Source organism: Eublepharis macularius, chromosome 15, assembly GCF_028583425.1.
Source record: "Eublepharis macularius isolate TG4126 chromosome 15, MPM_Emac_v1.0, whole genome shotgun sequence".
NCBI classification, from domain to species: domain Eukaryota; kingdom Metazoa; phylum Chordata; class Lepidosauria; order Squamata; family Eublepharidae; genus Eublepharis; species Eublepharis macularius.
In genome coordinates, this window is record NC_072804.1 from 47,838,166 (window position 1) to 47,848,234 (window position 10,069).

The following is a 10,069-nucleotide window of genomic DNA, read 5'->3' on the forward strand; positions in this document are numbered from 1 at the left end:
CATTTCAGGCTGCATCTATGCCTTGTTGAGTATTGCACAAGGAGAGAATCGTGGTGAGAACTGGCAGAAACAAAAACAAGATAGTGTGCGATATACTAAGATGTAATAAGATACAGTCAATAGAGCAATAAAGGAAAGAAGACAATAAATCCTGTGGAAAATATTCTAATACAGAAATGTATAGTTCTATGTCTTTCATATAAGGTCTCTGTACCCAAAGTGAGTAAATTCTTAAAGTGCTATTGCAAATCGGTGAAGGATATACACACTGGAAACAGAAGGATGCAAATAGTTAAGGAGCTAGTCCTCAAAGAGTAATCGTATTGCACATGGAAATATTAAAGTGCATGAACAGCAGCATATAACAGAATTTGTCTACAAAGCATATGCAACACAAACATCAGTCCAACAGTGAAGAAAGTCCAAAAAGCACTTGTATCACAATGGTATTAAAGGAAATAAGACTTGACACGAAGTTTCTTCATTAAGTGGCTGTGGAGAGTGTGAAGAGTCTCATAAATACTCTACATTTCTCTATTAGAATATTTTCCACGGAAGGATTTATTGTCGTCTTTGCTTTATTGCTCGATTGTTGAATATTGCAGCACAGAAACCGTTCATAGCTGGATTTTCCTACAGGGACAAGTTGTCGTGGATTATTGTTGAAGCAGAACTATTTGTTTAATTTATAGTCCGCTCTTTCCCTGCAAGCAGGCTCCGAGCTGATCACATCAATCTAAAAGGCATAAAATAAAACACACAAAACGAGTAGCATAAAAAAGCAGATAAAATTCAAAATCTACCCTCAGTAGCGCACATTGCCCAGTTCTGTGTACAGTCATTTTGGGCCTGTGAGGACTGCTGATGGTTAGGTAAAAGAAAAAAAACAGGGAGGGGTCACTGCCCCCTAGCAGAAGGCTGAATTTGAGGCCCTCTTCCCTCAACCACCAAAGGCCTGGTGGAACATCTCCGACTTACAGGCCCGGCAGAATGGTAGTAAATCCCGCTGGACTCGAGTGTTCCACCAGGCTGGGGCCAGGACCGAAAAGGCCCAGGCCCTGATCAAGGCAAGACGGACCTCCTTGGGGCCAGGGACCACCAGTAGATGTTTGTTTGCCGAACGGAGCACCTTCCAGGGAGTACAGGGTGAGAGACGGTCCCGCAGTTATGCTGCTCCCAGTCTGCTTTGAGCTTTAAAGGTCAAAACAATATTACGGTATCGAACAAGATGTGAACGCAATCCCAATCTCTCTTCTGTGACCAGTAGAGGAAATTTTGCCCAGTTAGGTTAGTGCTTCCTTAAAGCGTTTTCAAAACAAAAAGACCATGCAATGGTCTCCCTTGAAGAGACCCCCTCAATCGGGTGGATGTGACCTTTTAATTTTCCTCCAATCCTTTCACTTCTGCTCCCCCGTCCAGCATCCCACCCCCTTCCTGGACTCTCAGCCTGTAGTAACAGTGTCCTTGGGCTGCTCTGACAACATGCAAGGTGGCACCCCACACAAACACACCCTGAGAAGGGCGCTGCAGGACAGGCTGCCCAGAGGATGGGTGCCTATTGCAAGCGGTTTGGCCAGCCTGTGTGTCGCCTGTCCGTTTCTGTGCCCGGCGCCACCTGCAACCTGTGATCTTTGCTGTCATTGTCTGTAACTCGGATGAGAAGGGAGGGGGACACTAAAAGGGGCAAACAAGGTTTGTGTTGCAACCATCTCTGGTTTGTTTGCAGACGGAGTCCGCTACTCGCTGTGCGAGAAACAGTGCTGGGTTGAGTGAGATTCTCTGAGGATTTCACATTTTAGGGAATTTGGGACTCAGCCGTATGTTTTATTTTTCTGTGGAACGCTTCGCGGTTGTGTCCCGAAAGCAGGGTAGGCCATTTGAAGACCTACTGGCAATTGATGTTTATGGTTCGGTTTAGGGACAAGCCTGTCTTAATGTCTTGTGTGAGTCAGGTGTGGTGGGTGGTCTTGAAGTGGTTATAATTTCCATTCTGCACCCACAGTGTTCTAGCAGAGGAGTTAGCCGTGTTAGTCTGTAGTAGCAAAATCAAAAAGAGTCCAGTAGCACCTTTAAGACTAACCAATTTTATTATAGCATAAGCTTTCGAGAATCAAGTTCTCATCTGATGAAGAGAACTTGATTCTCGAAAGCTTATGCTATAATAAAATTGGTTAGTCTTAAAGGTGCTACTGGACTCTTTTTGAGTGTTCTAGCAGGTAATAGATGAAGTTGTTGCTCATAGGGGGGAAAGTTTTAAAAGCCCTGAATACTGGACAAATGGTATGTAGAAATAAGAGAAATGACTGCAAAGGTCGAGTCCATAAGGACCCTGAACAAGTGGTCACATTCGTCTACGCAGCAAGACAGATTTTATCTGCTGATGGTCCCGAATTGGGATTCCGTTAAAGGCACAAAAGAGTGAGCCAGGCTGGGTTTTTCCCGATCAGTTGGTAACCCTCGAAAAGCAGCAAATGCCAAATTCCCCACATGTGGAAAGGTAGCAAGTCAAGAAAGGGTGAGGTTGGTTCCTGCCAATGTCTCATTCCTCCCTTTACACTAGGATTACACTAATTACTTATACTATGTAATCCACCTTGAGTCTCAGTGAAAAAGGTGGACTATAAACGATAAATAAAATATTTTAAGGCTGCGTTTTTGAGAGATGCAGTTGAGGTTAGCAACAGTGTTAGACAACCTGCAAAGCCCCTCTTAATTTTTGTGACCTCTGCAGCCCAACGTTTGCCTAATACTTGAATATTCCCATAGTTGCCGTCTCGCTCTTTAATCATTGTTACGCCGTGGTATTATTTAGTATGCCAGAGAGCCAGCTCGTCTATGGCCCTTAGAGGGGGAGATTTTAAAAAAGTTACAAGAAGCAAATTTTAATTGGAATTCAGAATTCCAGTTTGAATATTTGCTTTGTGCTTTTTGTGACTAAACCGATGCAGCTTCCACTGAACGGAGTGGTGTTTTTTACATTCTAACGTCCTATGCAGAATTACTCCAGTCTCATCCTGGTGAAGTCAATGGGTTTACACATGAGTAGCTCTGTTACAGGGATTGCATTATAAATTTGGCACACAGTATAATTTACTCGGCTCCCAAAAGATGCACATAATCAGGCTGAATCCCCAGGGCGATTGGTTTATAGCAAAAGAAAGTCTCTAGATACCACTAATCCAATAAATCTTCTTACAGACACTGGCAGTCCCTCCCACATCAAGGTGCTTTTTTTTTTGTTCGTTTACTGGCTTCCGCCATAAATCTGCAGAATAGAAGAATTTGATACTGAGTGTATGGTGACAAGATGTGGGTGACCGAAACAGAAATCTTAGATACCGTCAAGCTCTGCCTTTGTCATTTGTCTCTTTTTCACCCTCCTCGTCATTTCTTTCTCTACCCCCCCCCCATTTTTCTTTTCTGCCTGACTACTGCCGTGCCTATTGGTTGCCAACTCCAGCTTGTAAAATTTCTGGGGAGGGTGGTAGCTCAGGAGGGATGGGATGCCCTAGAGCCTATTCTCTGGAGCTGCCATTTGCCCCATGTAATCTGGAGATCGCTTTGTAATTCTGGGAGAACGCCAGACTCCAGGTGGAGGCTCTCAATCATTGCGGGAACAGCAGCTTGTGACGCTTGCTTAGCATGTGAACTGTTTGAAAGCGTCTGGAATTTGGGGCAAAGACTGGTACATCAAAGCACCTAGCTAACTGCTGCTTCTCTTTGGGACATGGCTCCTCCTGTATCCTTTAAATTTAAAAACACCAACTGGCTATACCTGAAAACATAATCAGCTTTGGTGACTCACTGCACAATAAACATGCTTTAAAGCTGCCACACTGTTGAAAAATGCAGGAAGAGACAATACCTAATAGCCAGCAGGCTTCCTTCACTTCCTTCAGATAATATTTTGCCATCCAACTGCCTTTGCAAATATTTTTTGGGAGGAAAATTAGGGTTCCTGCCCATTTGTGATTCATGGATTGTGCATCATTTTAGGATCTCTGTCTAAATGCAGTAAATAGTCTACATCAGGTACATTTGCATTTTCCATTTCTTCAAAGTGGCACAGTTTGCAGGAATGGTGCATCACAATTTAAGCAGGAGGTTAGCCAAGCAGGAGGTACTTATAACACACATGTAGTGCTATATTATGGTTAAACTATCCATTGGAGTGAAGATCCATGAACAGATCTCGTAATGTGTTTTTGTCCTTAAAAAGTACTCTTGGGAGTTGTTGGATTGCATCATGGCCAGTGGGCAGCAGCAATTAACTCTTAATTACAGATGGGCACGAACCAAAATACAAACCAGAGTTTGTCACGAACCAGGCCAGTTCGTGGTTCATGAACCAGCAGTTCATGGGAGCTTGTTTTTGATGAACCGCTATGATTTTTAGTGCAGTTCATTTGGTTCATATTTCGGTTTGTCACTGCATGACACTGATCAGTTTGTCACTGGTGCTGATCAATCAGTTTCCTAGGCAATGGGAGGGATGAGCTCTCTGCAGACCTTCTGCTGACCCAGAAGTGATGTTTTCACGAACCAGACTGGTTCGTGAACTAAGGCAAGTTTGTGAAAGTTTGTGATTCGTGAAATGCAACGAACCACCATTTTCCCAGTTCATGCCCATCTCTACTCTTAATTGAAGTTAGGCATGCTAAGAAGTTTGCAGCAAAGATGTTCAACAGGTAAAAATACTAATTTCATCAACTGTGATCACTTGTGAACAGAGCTTCACATTAGCTCCTTTCACCATTAGCTCCTTTCACCTTCACTATCTCTCCCCGCCCCCATTTTGGCACAAAACTGAGCAGCTTTGCTTCTGCACAATAGTGGTGTTGGTGGAGTTTCATTCCCTGCTTTGTGGACCCCTCTACACCTGTGCAGTAGGCGAAGTCTTATTTTTCCTTCAGTGTCATGGCTGGGTCAGGGAATTAAATGAGGCTGGAAAGCTGTGGCTTCTATGAGGCTGCGTGACAACATGCACGTGTGAACACTGATGTGTGCAAGATGAAAATGAACATCAAGCTCTAAAACTTAAAAAAAAATTACACGGTGCTTGTATTAGATGACTGATTTCCTTCACTGAAAAGACTGGCAGGTTGAAGCCATGGCAATGGGTGGAGAGTTGATGTGCATTGTGCATGACTGCCTACACGCATGGAAAATAGCCTGTCAAACAAGTTCAAGATGCTCACCTGCAACTTGAGCTGCGCACTGACCAATTGACTCCCTGCTTACAAAGGGTGTGCAGGGAATGAGATGAGCATGCGGGTGCTCGACTGATCAAAATGCCCCTTCCAATGTGTGATGAACATAGATTTTTAAAAATGTGTAATGATGCAATATTTTATGGCATATATATATATATATATATATATATATATTTTAAAATATCCTCATTTGCTGAAATTGGAACAGCATCGTCTGCATCCCATTGGCATCCCTTCATAGTGTGCATTTCCTGTGTTCTGGTAGTGGCTCTTTCCCCCTCCTTTGCTCAGAGGACCAGCTGGGACCAATGCTGCCAAGGTCACCAGCCGTGGCCAGAGTGCATGGAAGGGAAGGTGCTTTGCCTGGCGCCTTTGGGTCTGCACTTAGGCGACCGAGAGGAGCCAGGTCGGCTGGAACCCAGCCAAATCCCATCAGGGATGTGAACACCAAACAAACCGTCTGCTCTGGACTCTAAGTAAATACTTTCACCGAGAGTATAGCGGCAGTGACCATACGTTAACTCAAGCGAGCCCCACCTGCTGCCTGGAAGGGGAGTATCTGTCACTGAACTCGGAGCACTGAGGCCAAAGGGAGACTTTCTTTTCCCGTAACACCCAATGACATCACATTGTGGATGTTCATGGTTACAAAACATGAGCTTAAGTGATGCTGCGCAAAGGCTGAAAGGTGGGCAATTCACAATTTAGCACGAGGGGCTATTAAACACCCCTCCAAGGTTGCCAGCAAGAGTCTGTAGCAGAGAGGATGCCAAATTCCCCCCCACACTGTATTAATTAGGCATAAAAAATGTGAAGCAAGACGCATCTTAATGAACCATGGTTTGCATAATAAACTTCGTGCCTAATTTCATTTACGATTTGACCTCAAATTGCCAGACCCTCCCCTCCTCAAGAGCTATGGCTTAGCTGTAAATCTCTCGTAACTGAGGTACGCCTCTTTTTCTGAATCACAACTGGATTCACTCATAACAACCTAATAATAATAATAATAATAATAATAAAGTTTCCATTGGCAGCGTAAGAGGAAAAACAATCCCTCCTTCAGAAAACCCTTCTCCCTATGTCTCTGTGTGAGTTACTGTTCTGGGAGTGCCTTCTCTGAGAACTGCTCACTCTACTGAATCTCTGCAGCAGGAGTGATTGAAGGATCCAATCATGACGGTGCAGAGATGTGTCAGAAACGCTAATCCCAGTAATGGAGAGACACCACAGCCGTCCAATTCCTTTTATTAGAACCAAGCAAAAATACAACAAATGAAGGAACAAGCTCCCTTTTTCCTCAGTCAAAGTCTTTGGAAAAAGGGCAACATTGTGGATTTAAACAGATTGCATCAAAGTATAAAAAGCCAGGCATAATTTGCATCTCTTGGCAGAAATTCACGCCTGGCTTTAAAGGAAAGTTGGTAATTTTTACTTCAACAGCCTTCAATGGTTGTTCTACCTAGTGCTGTCTAATCTAAGACTTCGCAGTGCCTCCTTTTAAGATGAATGCCTAGCGTCTCTTGTTCTACAGTGCCCTCAAAGTGCCCCCCACCTCTTTTTATGGGTATATTGAACATCCAACATAATGAAGATTCAGTGGAACGCAAAAAAGTTGCCCACTTGTTCACGGCATTTGCTTGGTCATATTTAAAAGTATTGTTTGGGGATTTTATTTTCTAATGCACGGAGAGAGAAACCTACCATTCCAGAATTTGACACAGCTGATCTAAGCATTTGATCAAGCACCCTTATTGGGGATCTGGACCAAAACTCAAGATCTGGTATGACCCAAGACACATTTTCCTTCCAGAACTGGAGGAATACATCCAGTTTTTAAACTTTTGCATACATCCTGCCTTCCCTCATGCCCCAAAAGCTTGAATTGAAACATTTTTTTAAGGCAGACTGCTATATATCATGCATTTGAAAATAAGCATATGTGCACTTTAGTTCATCAAGTTATCTTAATGACCCATTTTGAGAATTGATCTAAGATAGGCAAGGTAATTGGTGCTTGGATCCTATGAATCAACCAGTTTTAACTTGAGAACTTACAATGAAATCCTAAGCGGAGTTACTCTAGTCTAAGCCTATTGATTTCAATGGGCTTATACGGGAGTAACTCTGCTTAGGATTTCACTATTTTCTAATATATAACCTGGTGACCGTCCATTAAAATAACAATTTCTTAGAGTCAAAAATAATTTCCATTTGCAATTCCAGTTGGAATTTTTACTCCAGATATTCTAAAAACTGTAAGAATGTTAAGGATTTTTAAGACTTTTAAAAAATTCAGAGCCAAATCTGTAAAGAATTTTTCAAGACTATAGTCAACTAACAACTGAAAAATATTAAACTAATAGAGTAAAACGAATGTGTTCACTTTGAGGGGAAAACCCCTTTCCTGTTATTTTGTTGCATATCTCTGATAAGGTTACAAACAGAACTTTCCCACTTTCTTACAGGAGTTTAAGAATGAAAAAATTCCTGCCAAAGAACAGGATCTTATTTTCTCCAAAAATATAGCACAAATCCTGCAACTATTACCAACTCTTTTGCCCGTGAGTGAATTCTCCAAAACAACCTTGCTTATTTTTCAGTAGCTGAAGCAAGGTAACACACTCTGGCGCCGAAGGAAAGTCAACAAAATCTTTCACGTTTGTTCCAGATCCCGTTCGTTATGGATTAATAGAAGTGTACTGAATAGACAAAAGAAAACCAAAATATTAAGTCGCCATCAGGAATGTTGGCTTAAAAAGTACTTCTTAAACCTAAACAAAAAGTTTCCCCAGCCTAAGCCCATTGATTTCATTTAAATGATTTCAATTAAGAATGAATGATAACAATATGTATTTCCTAACAGAAATATGCAGAAATATGTGATGTTTTGTACTAGAGAGAATTTTGTGATCATTTGTCATCTAATGAATATATATTACTCTTTTAAAATATCAACGTTTAGAGTCTCCTTTTGGGCTGAAGAATTCAAAATGAGAGAAACGGTATTGAGGGCTTTTTGTTCATTTGGAAATTTTTAAAATAAAAACTTCACTTACTACAAACACTAAATAGCAAGCCGTTTATCTCAAGTCTTAACCTCCGCTGTGTCCTTAAAACCAAACACATTTGGGGGGAAAAGGTAAATATTCCTAAAAGGCAAACAATACCGTTTCTAAGCATCTTGGCTATGCTCCAAAATGTGATGTTAGATTAACCTGTTTTGAGGATTTCCCCCTCATTGTTTCCCCGAGTAATAACCCCACGCTTGACATGCCGCAGCAGAAATTCCTTTTTAAAAAGTGTTTCATTTTCAAAAATAGATTGCCATACGGGGACTGACTGCTAGTTGAGAGAACGCAAGACTCCTTGAGGTTGACCTCCATGGTTATTTGTTTGGTGGCCATATTGCTCATATGTTTCCCAGATGCCATGTTAGGAGAGAACAGGATTTGAAAATCTGGAAGAGAGCATCAGTCTTCAAACCAGATAAAATGCTAATGCTAACCAAAGTTTTTTATTTAGTTACTGAAATGCCCTGAAGAATAATTTTTTCTCTGACGGGTTTTGAGCAACGCACAGCCTTCATCAGAATGATTGATGAATTCTCCAAACTATGTCAATTGTTTGGTGCATTTCAGTCAATAAACAAACCTATTTTGTTGAGCTCCGTACAAGGTTTTCTTGGTTTGCTGCTCTGAAATGCATGCATGAATGCTAGATCACATATCATCCCTCAAATCCCAGCCATGTGATAGAATTATAATGCTGTTTCACATACTCTATTTCATATGTATTAGCTGTTTATGCATCAATTTTGCTTGATAAGAAAATGTAATAATGAATCACAGAATCACAGAGCTGGAAGGGGCCATAGAGACCTTCTAGTCCAACCCCCTGCCCAATGCAGGATGAGCCTAAAGCATCTCTGACAAGTATTCGTCCAGCCTCTTCTTGAAAACTGCCAGTGAAGGGGAGCTCACCACCTCCCTAGGCAGCTGATTCTACCTTTGAACTACTCTGGCCATGAAAAAGTTTTTCCTAATATCCAGCCAGTACCTTTCTGCATGTAATTTAAGCCCGTTGTTTCGGGTCCTATCCTCTGCTGCCAATTGGAACAGCTCCTTGCCCTCCTCCAAATGACAGCCTTTCAAATATTTAAAGAGACCGATCATGTCTCCCCCCACCACAGTCTCCTCCAAACTAAACATTCCCAAGGCCATCAGCCTTTCCTCGTAGGGCTCAGTCTCCAGACCCCTGATCATCCTCGTCGCTCTCTTCTGCACCCTCTTGATTTTGCCCACATCGTTTTTGAAGTGAGGCCTCCAGAACTGCACACAATACTCCAGGTGCAGAGTCTTTAACAAGTCACAAAACCAAAATCCTTATTATCCTACATCCATTTAGGTAGTATCTTCCCTTAAAAGGACTCAGGACTCGGAGCAGACATTAAACCAATCCTTTCTCTGCTTCAGACCCTGAAGAGTTAAGCCCACAATAACATCTTTGAGCTAGATGGAAAATTAGTCCGAGTGGATGTAAGGCAGTTGTCGTTTGAATATCAGATATGAATCGTCTGCCACTGAGCTGTGCTCGCTCCTTGTACACAGAGGCTATCTGAATAACAAAATAAAAGCTGCAGGAAAATATTTGCTCCCATTTGAAAACTGCAACATTCCAGGATTAAAAGTTTGCTTTTTGAACTGGGACAATTAAGTTGTTAAAAAACTTTTTTATTTATGAACTCTTAACATGTTAAATCCTCTTTTCAAAAATACCCCCCCCCCTTTATTTGTTCATATATTCTTACATGCTCCAACATATGAACTTGCCAAATTTTACCATTGTTTGCTTAA